Below are 24,638 nucleotides of genomic sequence, written 5' to 3' on the forward strand. Positions count from 1 at the left end.
TTGGATGAGTTCTTCCCAACCATTCTCATCACATTTTATTTTACTGCATATAAAATTTCTGTCTCTATATACATTATATAACTGAACAATTCCATAGAAGGGGAAATAAGCAGCATGTTGACAGTTCCAAACCCTAAACCAATAGGCAAATTAGACTTTTTATTTATTCATTGAGTTATCCAGTTTTCAAAACTTGTTAAAGAATCTTAAAAAAATTGGTAACAGAATTAAAGAATTATATAAACATATCAACTCACCAGACCAAATTATATAATTTATATAATTAATATAAAGTAAAATTTAAAGTAATATAGAAGCAGACTCCAAACCAAAAAGCAAATATAATAATGAATCCACAATCTAAAATGCACTAAGCAAATAATTAGAAACTCAGAAAGAAAAAAAAGTTCATTATCTGGTGCTAAAAAAACAAGTAAGTAAATAAAAACTCAAAATATAGCCACTAGTAAGGCAAGGTATACTCTAGAAAGGGGATAGATTAGTTCACACCAAAAATCTCAGGTGAAATTATATAATCTGTGATGTTTATTTGTGCACTTATGTGGATGCAAATGTCCACATAAAAAGTCTCAAGTGAGATGCTTTTCCAAGTTAAGATTAATTTTATTAAACTGTACTTCTTTATCCCACATCTTACAACCACAAACCACAGAAGAGTTATGATAATCACATGTAAGGCCATGTGCAGTTTCTATACATTCTCTTTTTTATCAATATATATATATATATATTGATATTGGGGAGATATTGGAGAGGGCAGAGTAGTCCTACTGTATACCTTGAATAATTTCCAGAGGGCCGATTTGCACAATAACTCAACTGAGGGAGCCCTCACTGGATAATATTGCTGTTGATATTAGGTGAAATGAAGCAACTTCATGGTATTCAGTCTGCATACAGCACAAGCAGCATCTCACTGGGTGATGCAATCAACCTGCGATGAATAGCATGCATCTTGAACCCACTGTACCAATGAGGACATCTTTTTTTCTGGGTTAATCTGGAGTCCAACCTATGGATGTAGTTGGATTTCTGAGATACTTGCCTGAACAACTCCCCAGAGCACATCATTCCTGTCTTATCCCTTCTTATTTATTTGAGAGAGAGAGAGAGAGAGAAAGAGAGAGAGAGAGATTTCTTTCTCTTCCTCCGGCCGCAGTTACACTAGATGCCTAATGGAAACGGAAGCGAAAGAACACCCGAGTTAAACTCAACTAGAGGTTGTGGGTTATAAACCCAGGGTCTCCCCTACGTCCATAGGCGTCCAGCTTTTCCCACACACTCCCCTGTAATTACAGTCACAACCCAGGCAAAGACACGCATCGTCAGTAAATGGCGAGGTTTCCCCAGATGTTACTGGCGTTTGCGAGAGGAGAAGGACGAGACGAGGCGCGAGGGGCGGTCGGGCGAGTGGGAAGGAGGCGGGAAAAAGAGAGAACAGGCTCTGCTGGGTGGAATACTAATCAGGCAGGTTCCCTTTCTGCAGCGAGCCGGATTCCTCCTCTGCAGAAAACGCGCCACAGACAGACTTTGAGAAGCTGCCGCTGCACGCCGCCGCTCAGCTGAGGGGGAAGCACCTCCGGGGGAGCAGAAGGAACTTCGAGGCGCGCGTCTCCTCAGTCTCGCCCGCACGCCCGCACGCCGCGCTCCTGCCCTTTCATGGCTTTCGGCGGACAGCTTTCGGGGCGCCTTGTTTTTCCCCGCGGCTGCCGCTCTTTACAAGCGGCCTCGGCGTTGCCGTCCAACTTGAAAGGTACGCGCCGAGCCGCCGAGTCCTGGCGCGTCTCTCCAAGGCGTCGTCCCTGAACGGGAGGCGAGCTCAAGAGGTGAGGGAAAGGGAGCGGATCCTCTTGGGGGGCTCCCCTCCCTTCCTCCGACACCCGCGGGGCCACAGCGGCGAGCGCGCGGCGCCCATGGCAGCGCCGTTTGGAGCGCCAACTTCTCCCCGCCTGCCCCCTCTGTTCCCCGAAGAAGTGCTTCTCGGCTTCTTCGCAGCCGGCGGATCCAAGCAGCAGCAGCAGCAGCAGCAGGACCCGGGGAGCGGAGGCTTGTGAACGAGCGCCCGCGGGTCCATCTCTTCTCGGGCGCCCTGACAGAGAGATAGTGTGGAGCTCGCCCGCCCGGCGGCTCTGCTTCGCACCCTCTGGTTGGCAGCTTGGCACGAACCAATGCAGATGCAGCCCGGGTTTTAGCTGGGCTATTTCAGAGAGCCGGGGAAGCTCCGTTTGCTCTGGCTTCCCCTGTTTCCACCTGCGCCTCCTTGGTTATTCATCGGCGGGCTTTTCCATTCCTGGCATTTCTTCCCGAAGGCGGTCTTGATTGCCAACTGATCGCCTTCGGCTGCTGCTCTCCCCGGGTGTCATGCAGTCCCTCATTTCTCCTGTGACCAAGGCGATTCTGGTGGCTTTGTTCATCTTCGCCATCCTCCTCATCCTATATGTGATTCTCTGGTACATCTGCCGAGATGTGGATTGCGATCATGGGATCTGATTGCGGATGCTGGGCAAAGGCTTAACAAGGCGACTTCTCACTGCCTTCTAGAACTGTGAGGAAGAAGCGACTGAAGGTGGAGGACGAAGGGGGTGGCGGCAATAAAAGGCGAGAGAGACATCCAAGTATTCTGGGGGTCCTAGAGGGAGAACTACAGTCGAAGTGAGCAAGGTTGACCTTCAGGGATCAGGATGACCTGGTGAGTCTCTCCTTTTCAAATGGAGATGGAAAAGAAACAAAACTTCTTATATTTGATTAAGGACAGAAAAACAAAACCCCCAAATCAGTTTATTTGGTCCTTCAGAAAGTACTGCAGTATCTTTGACCGGATATGTAACTACAATCATGTACAACCTCTCCCCCTCATCTTTTTGTTTAAGGATATGGCAAGGTTTTGTCTTTTTCCTTATTTGTGTTTCCCATATGGTTTTTTTTTTAAATCTAAGGAAAATGCAAAATAGCTCCTGCTGCCACTTGCAACTCTGGATCTCAACCTGAATATTAAATAAGAAATGTAAATCTAACAAGAAAGGTAGATAGCTTTGCAAAACAAAAAGCTTTCCATAGTTGCCATGATCCTTTTTATTTAAAGTCGTCTTTTAAAATATCCAGAATCAATGTATGTGTGACTGAAAATGTGCAAGGCTGTTATCTAGGACTGTTAAGAGCGCCTTCACAGCCCCTAAATTGGTACGCAGAAGGTAACTGCGCTGCTAAACAGACCATAAAGCTAAGTCCAGAAAGAACAAAACACTTTGTAAATTCAGAAGGTAGGTCAGTTTAAAATTATATCTTTTGCAATCAGGATTGCAGTATAACAGGAACCCCCCCCCAGAACACACCATGTTTTATGGTATAAGTATTATGGAATAATTCTCCTACTCTTGCTTTGCATGTGTACTTTTAAAAGCCTGTTGAAGAATCTTGGGATGGAGGAGGGGGTACAAGAGTTTTCTGTTTGTTTCTTTTCCTTTCAATAGCCCAAAGAGTTGAAACTATCAGAATTTTTTTAACAAATCGATACCTTCTCATACTATTGTAATAGATGAAAGTTATCAAATTCAAGGTGTATAAAACAGGGTTTTCAATTGCAGTCAATATGAAAAATATTGGAAACACATTGAAAGTGCATCTTTTTATAAGCGTGAAAGAAAGATCACGAGCATTAATATAAGGGGGAGTAATTATGATAGCAGTAGATTGTCATGACCCAGTCTCCCATAAGAGATGGGAGAGGTGTGAGATGGAATATAAGATATAGGAAATAATCAAGGCAGGTATGAAATGAAATGGTGTGTACTTGGGGGATGGGAAAAAGCAATAAAATATCATGCTGAATTAACAGAACAGTTTAAGAACCAGAGCATATATTCTAGGAACATACCTCCTAATTTATATATGTACTGTGTGATACAGAGACTGTTTCTTGCACAGCCTATCTGTTAATTAAGAGATACATCTTGGCGATCAAAAGGGAAAACTGATTGTTTTTCAAATCCTCAAAGGTCAAAGTGTAACTATTGTGATCTGATGTTGTTGGACGGGATTATCTAAAAGTGACTTACCTCTAGAATCCCTGTTTATATAGGCTTGAGAAACGGTAGAATTGGGAAATATGCTTTTATGAAATAAGAGTCATTAAATATTGCTCCATATTACCTTGTATGGCATACGTTTTATTGAGTTGGACAGTTGGATCAGTTCTGACATTATTGGTAATACATTGTGCCAAGTAATATGGTTGCAGCAGCAATGCCATCAGTGTTTACATGCCTGGCAACTTCACTGCTGAATCTGTTTGTTTATCCGTCTCCTTTCCACTGAAAAATGCCTGCTGCTCAAGACTATGAAGCATGTGAAAGGTCACAACCAGATGTTTAGCACAACTAGAGCATCTTCTGTGAAAAGCAGTTGTTCCCAATGACACAAATCCTTCTGCCTGAATGTTATCAAGAATAATACATAGTTCTAATGACAACAGAAACATCATATATTATATGATGTTTATAATACATATAAGACCTTTCAAATGTTAGGCATGCAATTCCCAGAAGTGTTCTGCATATATCCACCTCGAAATGAACAGGAGTTATTCTATATGTACTCTGTCCATTTTATATATTGTTATTCCTGCTAAGTGAGGATTCCAAAGACAATTTTCTAATGGATTTTGCCACTGGCACTGTAAGGTAAAGAGACAATTATAAGGAAAAGCTAACATCTGCCACCTCCCAGTTTAACTATTCATAGATTACCTCTGTTTTTCCCAGGCCTTATTATTGTTAACTAATACTTGGATATTTTTTGTGTTTCTTTTTAATTGCATGTAGAAAGATACATTCATAAGCATTATACATGATCAAGGAGTCTCACATTTGCACAGGCTGTGAAATTGTGTTTTCATGCATATATCTTATTAGTTCCGTACTAGGTAAGCTGTAGTTTAATTTCTTATGCAATATAATATATTAAGGATTAAAATATTCATACACTAAGCTATTTTCAATTTTGGACTTCACCAGTGAAGTGGTCTTTCAAGATAAAAATACATAATTCTAAAATGTTTACCTCAATATAAGCCCAGGATAAACTGCGGGATATATGTATTTTTATAGTGCAATCTTATATATTCTTGGAAAAAAGCATTTGGGATTAATTGGGGTAAGGTCTCATTGCAGTCTTTAGAATCCTATTTTGTGCATATTTGCATAAAAATAAAGCCACTAGACTCCATGGAACTTAATTCTGACTAAATGTGCATTAAGAGCCTACTACTATTGTTATTATAAAACATTCTGCCAAATGTCAGTGTTACAGAATTTTTAAAGAAGTAAAATAACCAAACACGCTGTAATTCAGGCTTGTATAAAGCTTTTTGCTCTTAAAGATTCATCTTGAATGTGCAGATATGTCAAATTAAGTTTTTTTATTATGTATCTTTTAGAAACATAAAAGAAACTATATGAATTTGTATTTAAATCATTTAAATCAGGATTGCATTTGCTGTTATTTGAGAACTACTTTGGAACTTTTAGTGTATCCCTAGGAAGATAACTTTCTTGTGTATTCTTGAAATTATGAATTGAAGTTATAAACCCAATTTCTACCTTTAATACAGAAAAGCACCAGTGTGAGAGAAAAGCATGTTGTTTAGAATATTCTCTTTTTCACTTCTATTAATCTTTGTATAAAGCAGGGTTAATCAGAGTATATATCTATCAAGTATTCTCATAACTTTTGCAACAGAAATTTAGTGAAGTATCTTATGCCAGAAACAACATAAGATATTTGAATCTTTCTAGTTCCTGATTATTTCCAGCAATGTTGTAAATATTACAACAGGATAGGAAATAACTTGGAAAAATGAAGCAATAAAGTAATCTGTGTGGTTTACTAAATGATATTGCTAGACATTTATCCATCTAATCAAATCTCTACATCCTGATGTCTTCCTGATGTATTTGACAAGGAGTTAAGTTCAAGACATATGTTGTTCAGATATAGTTGTAAACAGCTGGTCTAATCTTATTTTCAGAGCTGTACTGAAAAAAGGAAAAACCATGTTATTTATGACCCTTTGAGTTTTGGAGGAAAAGTGAGATATAAAAGAATATTAGTGATATTCTTTTCTAGTCCTAGACTATCAGCCATTACCTATAATTATGATTTTCTTAGAGACATTGTAATTTCTCTCTTGACAGGCTCTATTATGACTTTAAGAGCTGCATATACTGTAATTGTTCTTGGATCTTCCTTTTTTCTGTACATGATGCCACAGGGACAGGAAAAATCAAGTTGAATTCCATCTTGCTATAAAGCTGTTAAATATGCAGAACTGGAAATTTATTTTCCTAGAATCAACTTTATTAGCATACTTTTTTACTTACCTACTTATCTAAGTAGCTTATTGCTACTTCACTCAAAACCAACTCCAGTCCTGGTTAAACATTCAGGTCTTAATAGACTTTCTAATGCCAAAAGGGAAGGGCTATTTAATGTGGAGAGAGCAGCTACAGAGAAAATAGTGCACTCATTGAGCAAAAATATGCTGCCATACTTGATCTTATTGGATGGGTAGGTGTTGGAAGATGGTATATTTTGCAGTATATATTGGAATTACATAGAGAACACTTAGGAAACTTCTAAACAATGTAAAATGTAAAGGACACCATTAAATAACCTTTTTGTTTTGATAATATGCAATTGCATGTTCAGATCTTATATGTCTTCTCTGAAGAACGCTTGTAGGAATGATTTATATGCTTAAATAACAACAAAGTAAAATTTTCAAGTTGTTAGCATTTGAAACAAATGAAATCACCAATTTTGGTCTAGTAAACAGTTCTGGGTATGTGATGATTCAGTAGTAGAGACAGGTGACAAACATTTAGTGCCAGTGTAGAATAGCATTGATGGGATATTGATAATTTATGAAAGTGGACTATTTATATCCCTCACTTTTCCAATTCTAGTTACTAACTGCATACTTTCTGACAGATTTTACTTCACAAATTGCACTAAAAAGAATACTGAGAAGTTGTTATCTTATCCTTCCATTGAGCTAGTCTTCCTGCTGACTAACCTTTACTGTAATGTTGAAATTACATGAAACATCCTTGTTGTGACGATCTTTTCCTTTAGTATACTTTTGTTTTACTGCCACAATTGAGGGATCTGAAATTCTTGAAGTCTCTAAGGGTAATCTAATTGAGTGGAATTTGGGAAGATTACAGAATAGTAGAGACACTTGGTTAAAATAGGTGCAAAGGATCAAATAGTAACTACAAAGTCAGTTTTTAATACATTCCTTAAGGTCCATAGGTTATCATTATCCTGTCACTATTTCCCCACCACAGCACTAAAAATAATTCTAGTCTGGCTCCCAGAAAGGGCAGTTATTGTCAGATTTCAGATCAGAGGGTTCTTGATACTCTCCCTTCTATTGGCACCTCCCAAAACTCCCACTTCTAGTTTCTTTCTGCTACTGGAATATAATTTGGAAAAAGGTTCTCAAAGTTGTCCTCTTCTGATTTGCAGCTCCATCACCCACTTATCTCTGAGTGCTCTTGGAAAGTAATTTGTTAGGAAGCTAGATATTCAAAAACAGAATTACTATCTACCCTGCATCATCTTCCTAGTCAAGGCAGCCTACTACTATTTAGGAGGTGGGCATTTTTCAAAACAAAACATTAGACTACACACATACATGCACACACATACAGGATCAATTTGGGTACCTAAATTGCTGAAAAAGAGGTCACACAGGAGCACGCTACTTTCCTTTTCAGGGTTATTACTTTTTAATGTTAAATTGATTGGAATTGGGAATCTGGCACATACCAAGTGACATAGGTTTGGACTTATGGGCCCCCCAGAATGCCATATTGGGTGCCACAAAGCTAAGAGTTTTAGTGGTCTTTTCCTATGACTGCAGCTGGTGGATGATTTCCAGAAACTAAATAATTCTACTTATGCCATCACCAACTGGGCTAGCAGCAATCTTTACCAGTTATAACATATCAGTAATAAAAGTTCTCAAATCATCAGGGTGCTTTTACTAGTTCGCTCTAAAATATTTGCATACTCAGTACTTGAACACAGCTTCAGAGAGTTCCATTTAGTTCAATACAATTTATTTCTGAGATTATTATTATTATTTTTACTAAGGTGGGTAGCACCTGGTTTTAAATAATGAAAAATAATTGAATAGGTGGTTTTAGGTTCTAAAGTTTAATTTTTGGAATGTTTCCTGTCATTCTCTTTTTCTTATTTATTATATAGAATATAGAAACAAACTTAGCAACTCCTGATATATTGTTCTCTCCCAGGGATCCTAAAATGGAGACTTTTTAGTCTTTTGCTCATGATTCCTATTTTATTATTATTTATTATTTAGCATACAATGAGAATATGACAGAAGTAGTGAATTGGTGATGATATTATTTTCTTAACTGATAATGCAGGAATGTCCAAAATCTGTTAGAATTTAACAGGGGTGGGATACGACAGGGTTAACTACTGGTTCAGGATTTACGAGGTTGCCTGCACACTGTGAGCCGCATGCCTGTAAATTGTCATCAGCATGCTGTGTGCAGACACGCAGCCTTTGAAACAGCCCTCTTTTCCTGCTTTTTTAACTGCAGTTGTGCCTTGTTCGCAGCTGAAGTTGAAAAATCAGGAAATAAAGATCAGGTAAGAGCCCAGGTGGGCGGGTGGGCAAAAACATCAGCAGACATAGAACTGGTTCTATGTCTGCTGCTCTTCAGAGCTACCGGTTCTACAGAGGTGGACAGAATCGGTAGAAACCCACCCCTGGAATTTAAATCTGTCCCTGGTTCTTATAGTTGTCGTCAGATATGTGATGTAATTTTAGTTCAATAAACCATTATGTTCATGATGACATTAATATTTTAAACCACAATTTGTTGATTAAGCCACAATTTGAATGTTGACAAATATTAAGCTATGATCCATAATTTACAAACCACAGAGGATAGATTCATACATGCTAAATCAAACAAAAAACATTGTAATTTATCATGTGTGGCTGTAGTTAATACTGTTCTGAGGCGCCTGACATAGCAAATTTCCTCATTGGAAAATATTGAAGTCTGATTTGTTAACATTTGAGTATAATATATTACATATTACACTGCTTTAATCATGACAATTGGTTGTGGATTAGGGGCCCTAGTATTACAGCTTTGCATACAGAATATGAAAAGAACAATACAATAATCAGTTAAATAAATAGCAAAATTAATATAAGAGATGCATAAGGAAGTAATTGTATGCAACATTTTTGTGCATTATTTCTAGGAACTGTATAGAAAAAGACTTGAAGTATTTCCAGTAATGTGTAATGTTTCGTGTGTATGAAATTCATATACATAAAACATGCCAAGAGCGTTGTTTATACCATGATGTTTTACGTGTAAAAAAAAGAAAATATTTTTTTTTTAAAAAAACATTTATGTAATATGCCATTTATTGTTATATGGATTGTATATTTAATAGGTCACTATTAATAAACATTTGACAGATGTATCTGACAATTTTTTTGATTGAAACTACAATAATAAAAGTTTCATTATAATAATCTTTAGGGGAACTAAATTGATACAATTAGCAACATGTAGAATAGTTTTATTTGAAAGCCCTTTTTAATTTAATGCATTTAGAAAGATAACAAGTTATCACTGCCATTCTTATGAGATATGTATATTGAACAAAGATTAAAGCTCTGTTGATAATCAGACTCTATTTTAATGACTTGTTTTTATTCCATACAGCAATACCATTCTGTTGAGCCTAGTGGGGATTTTAGCTAAGTGGGCGGTTAATGGAAACATGGTATCAGTAAAGATAAAATATGGGCATAAAAAGGTTCTTACTGGCTTAACATTACAGCTACTGAAGTGTTAAGGAATGTGCATTTAGCCATTTATTGCCCAAGTAAATTATACCATATACCATCAGCTAAATTCTTAAAGGATACACTGAAAAGAAAAGGTTTATTTATTGATTGAATAATTGACTAGATTTTATATTCATAATCCTGAAAGACTCTTAATGGTTTATGAAACTAAACTTGGTTCTACTTTTTAAAAAGTTGTTCTTGATGACAAGGTCTATTTGTATTTGTGTCAGAATCACCTACAAAGTTAACCAAAGCTTCTGGATTGAAAGGATTTGCTGGTGCCAACACCATTGTCCAAGGGCGCCTGATTGTCAGAAGTAATACAAGCTTCAGGGTGGCTTCTTTCATGTCTAGATAAATGTGCACAAAATGATGTCTTAGTACTACTACTGAGTACTAACTTCAATGTCTAGATAAATATGCACAAAATGATGTCTTAGCACTACTAAGATATTCCAAAGTAGGAAACGTTGTGATAAAAAGCCAAAGAACTACTAACTTGCATTCTGTACAAGACATTTAAAATTGAGGCAGAAAGCTAAACCTAATCCCACTATTAATAACATAAAACATTGGCTAAGTATAAGTGTGTTTATGTTAGCTGGTTGTTTATGTATCACATGTCAAGCTTCAAAATAATTCCAACAATGTTTCAGAAAGAAAGTGGCCATTTCTGAAAACAGTATAAAAATATTAAAATGAATTTGTAAGCAGCTTGACATATATTGTGCTCAGGTTTATTCCTTGTCTGATATGATCAAGATATACGTCAGTAGCACTGCCAATAGCTTAACTTATAAAAGATAATGTTGGTCCCAGATAATGTATTAAGTGCAAGTTTTCATGATTAAGTTTTACTCTCTTTGAAATGAGAAAGAGAAATCATGTCTCATGGAAGGAAAATTTATATAATGTTAACATTGGTATGTTTTTTGAGATTTTCACGGTATCTTTGAAGTCCTATTTAGTTTTATTTGGAGAAGGCAAAGCAAAATTAGCATTGACAGGGCTAATTACCAAACAGAATCATCAAATGAACTCTAGGAATCAGGTTGCTATTACTCTACTTCTGAGATAATTTCTAAACTGGCCCGCTAGTTACCATCGCCATGTGGATATGCTGAATTATGATGGTTGGCATGGTGGAAATTGTTCCACATACTTAGAAGATGTTGCATTTATTAATTGTTTAACAAGTGCAGTGATTCGCTTAAAAACAGTGGCAAGAAAGTTCAAAATAGGGCAAAACTCACTTAACAAATGTCGCACGTAGCAACAGAATTTTTGGGCTCAATTGTGGTTTATATTGAGGACTACCTGTAAAAAAGTAAGAAAATAAAACAGTAGGGAAAAAATTATAACAGACTCAATCAAGCAGAACAATAAAATAATAAAAAGTACAGTCTTTCACTGAAAGACAATTTAAAAAGCAGTATGACTTTAGTTGCTATTATGCAAAGTGAATAAGTAATACAGCTCTCCATGACAATTTCCTAATCAAAGTACTACTGGAAAAGACCTTAGAAGTCTTCTAGTCCAATCCCCTGTTCAAACAGGAGATCCTATACTATTCTGGATAAATGGCTGTCCAATCCCTTCTTAAAAATTTGCAGCGATGGACCACCTTATGTTGTACTAGCTCAATACCCGTGCTTCGCTACGAAACTGTGGTCAGGCTTATTTTGGGGGGGAGGAAAATAAGGGGGGGATTGTGCCTCTGCTTACCAGCATCCATCAGTATTCATCTGGTTAGCATCCTGTCAGCATGTGAGAGAGTTGAGAAACTAAAACAGTATTTGTTGTATGAGCAAGAAGGAGACAGCAAGGAGCCTGGGTGTGGCTTAGTTCACCTGTTATGTAGTAAAGCTGGTTGCTGCTGTGAAAGTAAAAGTGAAACTGTAACTCCTCTCCTCTGCTTGTGTTTTGTATTTGGAACAGATTTCTTTTCAGGTGGGGAGGGGGAATAGAAATCCTTAGCATTAGAGCGTGTTAATAATAATATATGAAATACTAATGCTCTGATGGTCATTTTGGAAAAATCCTTTCTTATTGAGCACCTAGAAGCCAAGAGGAACATACGTTCCAAAGAAGTGGACTTTGAATTGGAAGGGGAGGAGATAATCAGAGTCATACACAGGAAATGAATTAGTGAAGTAAGATGTCCGATTTAATTACATTATCAAATTTGGAAAAAGGATGAAGAAGAGCAGAATGCAATTTTAAATACATTGAAATTATTGAGTGCAATTTGTAAAAATTGACTAGCGAGTTTGTATTATAATCTGTAAGGCAAGCATGTATGAATAGAACCTCTAATAGTTGTTAGGGCACTAGGCTACAAAGTAGGATACTGTGAGTTCTTATCCTAATGTAGAAATGAAGCCAGTTGTGTGAATTTGGGCCAGTCACAGTCTTTCAGCTCTAGGAAGAATGCAATGGCAAATGACTCTTGAATAATACAGATAGCAGCTGCCAGGAGTAAAAAATTAGTTGAGAGAACAACTTTAGGTGTGAGTGTGACATATTATGTATTTTCTGATTTCTATAAACATTGATGAGAAGAAACTTAATATCAAGTTGAATTCAGTAGCAACGTGTTACTTAAGAAGTGTTGATAAGAATGGGTGATAAATGAACACGGATGAAATATAGGAGTACTATAAACAAAAAAGTACACTGAGGTATTTTGGCCATATTGAGAGAGTGAATCGACTTCAAATAGCAAAAAGAACAGTGAATGAGTTGAGAAGAAGAAGGAAAGATAGAACATAGGAGTTGATGAGTTCCTCTTAAAGTGATGAGTTCCTCTTAAAGTTCTTTTTAAAGAAGAGGTTTGAAGTTTAAAGAAAGGTTCATGTAAAATGTTTGCAATAATGTATCAAGGTGGTAAAGAAAGAATGATTTGAAAGTTGCAAAGGCATGGAAAAATACGGTCTGTATTTTTTTTAAAAAATTATGTCTTTAATTTCTTCTGCTTTTTGTTTCTCACTTTTCTGTGCTGTACGTTATGTTCCTTAACTGAAATGGGAAAACGTTGATGAGTATGTACTGGATAATGTATGTGAATCCAGATTTGTTTATAGGAGGATTTTAAATCACATGACTTAAACACTTCTGTTGCACTGATAAATTGAATATATATAATTGAATTATATTTGAGTTCAATGTAAATTGAATTACATTAATGAAATTATTTGAAAATATAATGTAGTGGAATCTGCAGTTGTTGTGGGAGGGTGGAGTTAAGAGACAGGCTTGCATGGAATTCCTCAGGGAATTGTTCTCTAGAGAGAATACAGTTAGTATGGTGAGTTTCATGTATATAGGTGAATAGCAGCAACCCCCCCCCCCCCCCCCCCCCCCCCCCCCCCCCCCCCCCCCCCCCCCCCCCCCCCCCCCCCCCCCCCCCCCCCCCCCCCCCCCCCCCCCCCCCCCCCCCCCCCCCCCCCCCCCCCCCCCCCCCCCCCCCCCCCCCCCCCCCCCCCCCCCCCCCCCCCCCCCCCCCCCCCCCCCCCCCCCCCCCCCCCCCCCCCCCCCCCCCCCCCCCCCCCCCCCCCCCCCCCCCCCCCCCCCCCCCCCCCCCCCCCCAAAAAACCCTTCTCTGATCAGTTCACAGTGTGGTTCTGGTTCCTTGCATCTGACACTCAATTATGCAATACTCACAATGTAAAAATTAACCATTTCATGATTAACCATATATATCTTTCCATTTGCAACCATTGTAGCGTGCTTGCAGTCACACAATCACAATTTGGACACTTGGCAACCAGCGTGTATTTATGATGGTTGCAGCACTCCAGGGTTCTTATGATTGCCATTTACAACCTTCCCAGCTGGCTTCCAATAAGCAAAGTAAATGAGGAACAGCATGATTTGCTTAATGACCACAACAAAAAAAAGTGATTGGTTGCAGCCATATGCTTGATAACTGCACTGCTTAACAAGAAGTTTTCTGGTCCCTATTGTAGTCATAAGCTGAAGACTACCTGTACAAAACTATTGCTATGACATATTTTTCTAAGTGTGCGGGCTATGTTTGATTAGGAGTAAGCTTGCATTAAACTAATTTTCTGCAGTTGGAAACTACAGTTGTATCAATTGTGTATGGATTTAGTGTCATTAATAGATAAACTTCTAGAAAAATAAATATAATATTTTAAAATGTAAGCACTGGCCTCAGTTCAAAGTATTTCATATGTAGTGAAGAGATTTCCAAATGATTTATGTAATGAGCATAATGACATCATCATCAAACAGTATTAATACTATATTTTACATATTGATTTGTTCTCAAAGGCAAATTGTGCCTTTTGTATCAATTTATTTTTCATAATAGCATCATTTTGCCTAATCTGTGTAATTATGTAAAATGATGCAAACTAACTAATTTGTGCAATGATGTTATCATAAGGCCTCTATAAATCATTTCGATGACATACAGGTAGTTCTTAACTTACCTCAGTTCATTTAGCGACCATTCAAAATTACAACGGCACTGAAAAAAGTGACTTATGACCATTGTAGCATCTCCATGGTCAGTGATCAAAATCTGGATACTTGGCAACTAACTCATATTTATGACAGTTGCAGCATCCTGGGATCGTGCAATCCACCTTTTGCAACCTTCTGACAAGCAAAGTTAATGGGGAAACCAGATTCACTTAATAATCATGTTACTAACTTAACAACTGCAGTGATTCACTTAACTTTGGCAAGAAAGGTTGTAACATGAGGCAAAACTAATTTGACAAATGTTTTACTTAGCAACAGAAATGTCGGGCTCAATTGGGGCGTGCATAAGGGCGTGCATAAGCGTGCATAAAGCGCACCAACGTGCCTACCGTCCCTGTCCTATTGTTTCTCTTATTCTTTTATTTTTCTTATATGTACCCATTTCATGTATTCACAACTATGTATACATTTATACTTATTATCTTGTAAACAATTGGCAAATCAAATAAATAAAATAAAAAATAAATAAATTGTGGTTATAAGTCGAGGACTATGATACTTTCCTAGTTAATGATTTGTCCTGAGTATAGATTTTTGTTTCACTCTTTAAATTGGGCAAACTATTTGGATTTCCAATAATGTAGATAATTATTAGAGTTCTGGCCGTTACTACGTACCTAAGCTGGAAGCTCAAGAGAAATGCTCAATTCTGCAACACTATTATCTAGGTCAGTGGTTCCCAAACTTTTTCGGTCCACTGCCCCCTTGGTACTACAGACTCATCCTCAGTGCCCCCTACCCAGGACTCAAATTTCTGTGGGTGTGGCCTAATTTGAGGGTGTGGTTTGCTGGTCACATGACTGGGTAGGTGTGGCTTGCTGGTCATGTGACTGGGTGGGCGTGGCCAAGTGACTGGCAAACCAAATACAAGTGGTCCTCACTTAATGACTGGTTGTTTAGCAAGTGTTCTAATTTATGACTGGCCTCCCCAGAGCTACTTGACCAGTTTTTGGAGTTTTGACAGCTTTAGATCAGGGGTCTAAATCCCACCCCTGCCTCTGTGTGTGTGAGAGAGGGAGAGAGAGAGAGATTGGATCAGATCTCTCTCTCTCTCTCTCTCCCACCAATGCCAGAAAGCCACCGTCGGTCAAAATTCATATTAGTAGTCTCCGGGATTTAAAATTATGAGTTTGGTGGTCCCTGAGGTCCAAAGGTTTGGTGACACCTGATCCAAAGGGATGAGCCTGAGAGAGGGAAAGAGAGAGAGAGAGAAAAGAAAGAGAGAAAATAAAGAGAAAAGGGGAAGAAAGAAAAAGGGACAAAGAAAGAGGGGGGATGAAAGGAAGGGACAGAAAGAAAAAGAAATAAAGAAGGAGGGAGGGAGGAGAAAGATAATGAGATATCTATTCTAGTCCAATCACCTGCTCCAGCAGGGTTAGAAGGGAGTGTGTGTGTGTGTATATTCTCCTTGTAATTTACCAGTACATTTTGGTTTTGCCTTCTTCAGAATTGGCACTGTAATACATTGGGGAAGAGTAATTTTTAAGGTGGAGATCTGGTCCAATGGATCCTGTTTAAAGCCTCAACAAAATGTGAGAGCTTCCTGATAGTCTTGACCATGTTTCATCCACAAAACTTTTAATAGAAGCCAAAGAGGTTTCAATGTGGAAAAGGGCCTCAGTCAATCTGATGCATCTTTCTCTCTCTCTCTCTCTCTCTCTCTCTCTCCCCCTACTTACCTCCCTCCCTCCCTCCCTCTTAGACTGGCTTTGCTCTACTTTCCCGATGTGCCTGCGGGGCTGGCGCTTCGAACATGGATGGATGGATGGATAGAGAGAGAGAGAGACAGGCAGGCAGGCAAGTAGGTAGGCAGGAAGGCAGGCAAACAGACAGACCTTTTGGATGGATGGATGGACGGATGGACGGATAGACAGACAGAATGCGACAGCGGCGGCACTTTGGGAAAGTGGTGGCAGCGGCTTTTCCCAATGTGCTGCTGCATTCGAGGCACCGGTTCTGGAGCATTACTACAGTCAATGGGTGAACCTGCAGGGCTGGCGCCTCGAACGCCTCCCTGCCGCCTCTTAGTGTCCCCAAGGGGGCCAGCAGAGGGGGGCTAAGAGGAGGCAGGGGGGCATTCGAGGTGCCGGCTGGCCCTGCAGTTTCACCCATTGACTAGCACTGCTCCGGAGCAGTTATTTTCTGCCTCCAGTGCAGAAGCGGTGGCATGTTACATGCTGCCATAGCCGTGTTCGATGCGCCGTCCCCCTGCCGCCTCTTAGCGCCCTTCTGCTGGCCCCCTTGGGGATGCTAAGAGGTGGCAGGGGGCCATTCGAGGCGCCAGCCCTGCAGGTTCACCCATTGACTGTAGCACCGCTCCGGAGCCGGCGCCTCAATGAGTGAAACTGCAGGGCCGGCAGCTAACAGGTGGCAGGGGGATGGTGCATTGAATGCTGCCGCGGCGGCACATAACATGCCACTGCTTCTGCATTGGAGGTGCTGGCTCCAGAGCGGTGCTACAGTCAATGGGTGAGCCTGCAGGACCAGCACCTCGAATGCCCCCCTGCCACCTCTTAGCGTCCCCAAGGGGGCCAGCAGAGGGGCGCTAAGAGGTGCAGGGGGGCAGCGCATCGAACGCGGCCATGGCAGCACGTAACATGCCACTGCTTCCGCATTGGAGGCGCCGGCTCTGGAGCGGTGCTACAGTCAATGAGTGAACCTGCAGGGCCGGTGCATCGAACGCCCCCCTGCCGCCTCTTAGCCCCCCCCTGCCAGCCTCCTTGCCTCTTAGCACCCCCCTAAGGCATCCCACTGTGCCCCACTTTGGGAACCACTGATCTAGGTCATATTGTTAAAAACACTTCGCTAAAGAAATACCAAGTAAATACAACTATTTAATCCTTGACTAGTGCTATTTTTGCATTATCACCCCTGTGGGGAAAAAAATTATATAGGTCATTTTTATTTTTTAGAATGACAGGTTAATGTCAATATGATAGTGAGTAAATGTTTATTTAGTATCACAATTGTTTGAAAACCATGCACTGGAAATGAGATCTTAGAAATTTTCTAAATATTTCACCCTCTGAATCCATCATCATATTTTCTACGCATTCTTTCACTCCTTATTTTAATTTATTTATTTTTTGACACTTAGAAAGAGACTACACAATTAATTTCTGATGCCTTTACCCGTTAATTATGTTCTGCTGCTATCCAAGATTTTCGGAGCCTTTGAGGACTTCATAATAACTTGTTTTGATTTATAAGCATAGATTTGCTTCTGATGGGAAGGAACATCTTATCACTGCTATTTTCTTTCAAAATCAGATTCATTTATTGAATGAATATTAGTTGGATGCTTTAATGCTTATTTTCAATCAGAATGTTAGTCTGAATTTCAAGAAGCTGGTGAATGTTTACAATATACTTGTGCCATAGTAGTTATATAGAATGTTCTACCACTAGATTGCAGAAAATATGATAGCTTTCATACATTGTGCTAAGCTGCAAATTAGCTTAGATTTAATATAAAATGTGAACTCAGCTTATGTACTTTATTTAACAAGCAATCATTAAATCGAATTATAGGTTATTGTGTATTAACCCAGTCAGTATCTGGAATTTGCTTGTGGGAATCTGTTTCAGATTGACTGACTTTTTTGGCCACTGTGGGCTTGCCACCCATTACTTGATAAGTACAAGGGTGTTGTCTAGTAGATTATTTGACTGACTTGACCTGGAAGTAACCCCTTATGATGGTCTGTTGTTCTGCCTTTGGGGTTTGTTTTTTAATAGGTGCTTCCAGGGAACTGATCTGCTGCATTGAATTCTCTGTTGATTTCATTGGTTCCCCAATTGCCTGCTTAATTCAAGTTAAAGACAAGACACAAAAAAATCAACTTCAGAGCAGACCTATAGTATACTCAGCAACTGAAGCAACAAGAAACAAAAAGCAATACTCAGCAACAACTAAAAAAAACACAACAGGACAGTAATGCTGACATGAGAGCTATATAGCCATGTTCCCTGTGTTCATATTTACATCAACAGTAAAATCCTAGGCTCCCCAATTTCAACTACAAGATTAAAGACGTCTTCATCTACTGTTCCTCTAATTTAATATTTGCCATCATCTGTCAACAATTTCTGTATGAATTTATGTAAGGATAAAAAGGCCAAATTTTGCTTCCTAAAATTAATGGACACATATTTTACACAATGACCTAAAACAAGTACGAAGTAATATCAGAGCATTCCAATCTTCCAACCAACTGTATAGTTCAAATTAGCCATTTTGGAAAAAAACCCAAAGTTTAACAGCACAATCCAGCAAGACATTGCCAATTTTCAAAAGGTATTAGGCTATCTCAAAAACTCTCCACAACCATGCTTTCATAAACAAGGTACTTATAATCTGTCACACTTGTAACCTACATCAGCTTAATCAAATTGTCTTTACCCACCTCAATTTAGATACTACACAATTTAGTTACTCTATGTCTCTGATTAAGTGAGCTGTAGCATAATAAAGCCTACTTCTTTTAAAACTTTTAATATTCCTTTAAATAAAATATGTTAAAGTCTGAAACAGTGCTTTCTAAGATGGCCAGAACCCTTTTGGCCATCTTAGAAAACTGAGAATAGGCTATTTTGTAGAAGATGATATCCCAGATGCAGAAATGTCAAAGGAGGGAATTATACCTGCAAGATTCTCTGTGGACATAAGAACTGCTATTTATTTGTGTTGTTGGAAGTAGAAGTATGGCTATATACACCATGCTGCAGGGATGAGTCACACTGAAGAAAACTATTAACACCTAAGCTATTTCTCATTTATTTAAATAGAGTAAAAATAGAATGGTCTTATTGTGGCCTAATTAGAGTTCAAACTTCTGCTATGATGAAGAACCCATGAACCTAATCCCTTTACAGTCCTTCCTCATGCATGTTATAGAATCTCTCTCAGAAATATTGCAAATTTGTATAGTATGATGAGGGGTTTCACAATTCTCAAAATATCAGTCAGGCACAAATAACCAGGAAAGAGAAGTTGAGGTCAAAGCGCCAAGAGTTTATTCTTGCCACCATACAGAAGAATCTGAGCAACGAATGGTCCAAGTTAAATTGGCACTAGATAAGAGTCAACAGAATTTATGGGTGGCTAGAGTTGGTCTCTTATGGCTGCGCAATGATTCCAAACTGATGATTCATTTAACCCTGCCCTCCAGCTCAGTCTGCTCATCTACAATACCACAGACTGTCTTCTAGCTGTTACACATAGTCCAGATGGCCTACATGAACTTCCAGAACACACTATTTACATGAACTGTGGTTTGATACCCACAAAAGGTCTGCTATTGGTGATTGGTGATTGGCCTTTCCAGTACTAGTAAATTTGTATGCAATATTTGAAAAAAAGAAAAACATGTCCTTTTCTGATACCACCAGTGCTTTCTTTTAATTATTCTCTATTAACTATTACTGTATTTATCTCTTTTTATTGCCACTGTGGAATGGGCTAATAGTTTCAGGAACTTCGTTTAGTTAGTAAATATATCTGCTTGCTTCCCGATTAGCAGTTTAATGATTCAGTACCCTGGTATATCAATTAATAAATAATCTGTTTGAGTTTTGTTAACTGGGTTAATTGCACTAAGCCAAATGTGGGTTTTAATTTTGGATTAGCACAGCACAATAAGGGAATCAATCCATGGGGAACCACTCAAGCCATGGTGATACAGTCCAGCAGCAAATGAAATTTATATTGATAATAGACAAATTATGGGGAAAAAGAGTCTGTAAAATTGGCTCTTTGAGCATCACAATAAAAAGGCAGAAAAGTAGTTTTGCCTCAAGATTCCAGTGAATGAATGATTATTGAATGAGTAAATGAAATTCTTATATTTATTCATTTGACTTTTACCTAGTTTTTTTGCTCTGGTAAGTCAATTTTCAAGACTGTTAGAAAAATCCTTCTTCCTAAATTTTTTAGTTTGGTTGATAGGATCAAGTAATATGAATTTCTATGAAGTAAAAAGTCACATTAAATACCTGAATGTTGTGATAATTGTATACCAATTAGATGAGGTATAATCCCTTTGTGTATATAAATAAATCATTGGAGAAAGAATTTAATTACATATGGAGCACAAGAGAATTGTTGCCTTGGACAGCCCATTCTTGTCCTAGTCTGTACCATAGTGATATAGTCATAAAATACAATAAAACAAACAAACAAATCTCCATTGAGAAAGTTTGGGGAGAGATTAATTGAAACAAAATAAATTTATTTAGCTAAGTTTACCTATAAGCTAGACTTATTATTAGTGAGTCTTGAATAAGTGGTTTGCAAACAGCAATGTTATTCAGAAAGAGTTTTAAATAGAGATTAGGCTGAAATTTTAATTTCACTCACTTAGAAGATATACTGAAATCAGAGGTGTATGTTTGGCTCGGTGTTAAAGACACTGCTTGTCTTTGACTTGAGTGCCGTGCAATGGGGTGAGTTCCTGTTACTTGCTCCAGCTCCTACTTCTGCTCATCTAGCAGTATGAAAGCATGAAAATATGAATACATAAATAGGTACCACTTTGGTAGGAAGGTAACAGTGTTGCTTCAGTGTATAGTCATGCTGGCCACATGACCAAAGAAGCGCTGGCTCCCTTGGCTAAGAAATGAAGATGAGCACCACTAGAGTCAGACACCTTTATCTTTATGCTGAAATCAGTCAGTAAGAATATTTTGGATAAAAGTGTATGATTGTGAAAAGATGCAATTGCCATTATTAGGAAAGATTATAATATACACTGCTCAAAAATAAAGGGAACACAAAAATAAGACATCCTAGATCTGAATGAATGAAATATTCTTATTAAATACTTTGTTCATTACACAGTTGAATGTGCTGACAACAAAATCACACAAAAATTATCAATGGAAATCAAATTTAGCAACCCATGGAGGTCTGGATTTGGAGTTACACTCAAAATTAAAGTGGAAAGAAACACTACAGGCTGATCCAACTTTGATGTAATGTCCTTAAAACAAGTCAAAATGAGGCTCAGTAATGTGTGTGGCCTCCACGTGCCTGTATGACCTCCCTCCAACGCCTGGGCATGCTCCTGATAAGATGGCGGATGGTCTTCTGAGGGATCTCCTCCCACACCTGGACTAAAGCATCCCCCAACTCCTGGACAGTCTGTGGTGCAACGTGGCATTGATGGATGGAGTGAGACATGATGTCCCAGATGTGCTCAATTGGATTCAGGTCTGGGGATCAGGCGGGCCAGTGCATAGCATCAATGCCTTCGTCTTGCAGGAATTGCTGACACACTCTAGCCACATGAAGTCCAGCATTGTCTTGCATTAGGAAGAACCCAGGGCCAACCGCACCAGCATATGGTCTCACAAGGGGTCTGAGGATCTCATCTCGGTACCTAATGGCAGTCAGGCTACCTCTGGCGAGCACATGGAGGGCTGTGCGGCCCCCTAAAGAAATGCCACCGCACACCATTACTGACCCACTGCCAAACCGGTCATGCTGGAGGATGTTGCAGGCAGCAGAACATTCTCCACGGCGTCTCCAGACCCTGTCATGTCTGTCACATGTGCTCAGTGTGAACCTGCTTTCATCTGTGAAGAGCACAGGGCGCCAGTGGCGAATGTGCCAATCTTGGTGTTCTCTGGCAAATGCCAAATGTCCTGCACAGTGTTGGGCTGTAAGACAACCCCCACCTGTGGACGTCGGGCCCTCATACCACCCTCATGGAGTCTGTTTCTGACCGTTTGAGCAGCCACATGCACATTTGTGGCCCGCTGGAGGTCATTTTGCAGGGCTCTGGCAGTGCTCCTCCTGTCCCTCCTTGCACAAAGGCGGAGGTAGCGGTCCTGATGCTGGGTTGTTGCCCTCCTACGGCCTCCTCCATGTCTCTTGATGTACTGGCCTGTCTCCTGGTAGTGCCTCCATGCTCTGGACACTACGCTGACAGACACAGCAAACCTTCTTGCCACAGCTCGCATTGATGTGCCATCCTGGATGAGCTGCACTACCTGAGCCACTTGTGTGGGTTGTAGACTCCGTCTCATGCTACCACTAGAGTGAAAGCACCGCCAGCATTCAAAAGGGACCAAACCTTCAGCCAGAAACCATAGGAACTAAGAAGTGGTCTGTGGTCACCACCTGCAGAACCACTCCTTTATTGGGGATGTCTTGCTAACTGCCTATGCTTTCCACCTGTTGTCTATTCCATTTGCACAACAGCATGTGAAATTGATTGTCAGTCAGTGTTGCTACCTAAGTGGACAGTTTGATTTCACAGAAGTGTGATTGACCTGGAGTTACATTGTGTTGTTTAAGTGTTCCCTTTATTTTTTTGAGCAGTGTATATTAATGCATAAGATTATATTAATACATTATAGAACATTAATTAATTTTAAAGTATTTTAGAATTAGAAGTGTAGGGAACAAAACATTGTAGAAGTCATATGCGGTATTTTCATAGTTATGTTATGGAACAGATTTCTATAGTGTTATTTGATACTTCCTAATTATACTTTAAAATACAAATCTCTGTAATAAGAAATATGTATTTGAAAGAAATCTGTTGCTTTCCTTTCTGCAGTTCCTCCCCTGATCTTACTGCATGAAAAATATACTTTCTATTTCCTGTTGCAATTTTCACTAATATAGAATCCTGAAGCCATATTGCTTATTTTTCCATCCCCCCCCACAGATAAGGCATGCCAATTTAGCCAAATCAAAATATAATTAATTATAATCAAATACATAAAATTGTATTTAAAAAGAAAAGAAATAAAGTTCAGGCTGGAATAGTCCTAATAATGAGTAAAACTTATATGCTATTATATAACTTATACAAATTATGCAATTTGTCTGTACAGGAAAGATATTCAATTTCTCCAATCAAATTCTAGTATTTGAGAGAAGAAATGAAAGTCTTTAAGTATTCCAAGGAATTATAGGGAAGAAATAGCATGTTCTGATTAATCATTTTGACCCATATTACTTTCTTCAGTGCAATAAAGATATCGAAAGGCTCAGAGGACAACCAAATACTGAATACTGCAAAAGGAAGAACTAATAGAAATTCTGATGGGGAATAAATTAATGTATTTGGTTCTTGTTTCATGGCTACTTAACTGGATGTAACTATAATCAATATACCTTGACTACAACATAATACTGTGTTTCATACCTTATTTATTTCTGTGTAATTAAAAATATATGCTCCTACCATTTTTCTTCGTGACCAAGTTCACATACCACACTAAAGCATATGTAGTGTACTGATTAAACTGCTAAATAACCAATCCACTCACAGAACCAATCCACTCACACAAGGGACTCAATTACACTCTTTATCAAATCTACCCGACAGGATTTCTATGGCCTTAGCAATTGGAAAACTTTCTCTTGCCCAATGCCAATTTTCCCTATTCCCCATATAAAACAAATGGATGCTGGAAATCTGCTGTCAGTTTATTTAGCACTGATCTATAAGAACCAATCATGTGATTAATAATGAATGAATCAATAATCAACCAATCAATAATATCTTGATCGATCTGAGGTGTTGACTCAGTCATATTCCAGGATTCTTCTAAATGGCATATTTTTTATCAATCATCCATATGCTAATGATAATATAGGATGCATGAAGTTACAATTTCTTTTAAGTTTATTTTAATGATAACACAATGTAAATTTATCCTCTAGTTCTGTTGGTGCAATGTTGGTGACTAACCATGGATTTTTCAGGAAGTAGCACATATTTTATGCGTTTTCTGACCCAAATGATCAAATGCATTTAAAAAATAATGGTTTATAAAAACAGATTATACCGTGTTTCTCACAAAATAAGGCCGGGCCTTATTTTTTTTTTTTTAGCCCTGAAAAAACAACTAGGATGTCTTTTTGGGGGTGAATTAATCCCCCCCCCCGCACACCAGCGCCGTCTCCAACAGCATCTGAGTCACTCCCGCTTTTCCCCTGTCCCCGTAACAACAGGAAAAAAAAGATTTTGAGGTACCTGGGAGCGCCGTGTGCTGCGTTTTGGTTTAATCCCAAGCGGCTGGGTAGGCGTGAGAAGAGCCCAGCGAGCGTCTCTGCTGCTCCCTTGGTGCTCCAGCCTCGGGCTCTGCAAGTTTGCAAAAGTCCCGGTGCGCAGCCCGTTCCCAGGCCGAGCTGCAGCTATCCCTCTCTCGCTAGCGCTGTCTCCAATAACAGCGGCAG

The 24,638-nt window shown here is 39.1% G+C and overlaps 1 protein-coding gene across 1 annotated transcript in view; it reads left to right on the forward strand.

Annotated features, from left to right (window-relative positions):
• The first annotated feature begins 1,527 nt into the window (after window positions 1-1,527).
• DHRSX (dehydrogenase/reductase X-linked) overlaps window positions 1,528-24,638 on the forward strand; it is a 147,944-nt gene continuing 124,833 nt past the window's right edge. Inside the window, exon 1 of the mRNA XM_087967078.1 lies at window positions 1,528-2,710. The gene's annotated coding sequence lies outside the window, so the exon portion shown is untranslated. The remainder of the gene's footprint in view (window positions 2,711-24,638) is intronic.

This window comes from Notechis scutatus, chromosome 5, assembly GCF_049901735.1.
Source record: "Notechis scutatus isolate UNSWTSFEM ecotype Mainland chromosome 5, rNotScu1.2, whole genome shotgun sequence".
Classification (NCBI taxonomy): domain Eukaryota; kingdom Metazoa; phylum Chordata; class Lepidosauria; order Squamata; family Elapidae; genus Notechis; species Notechis scutatus.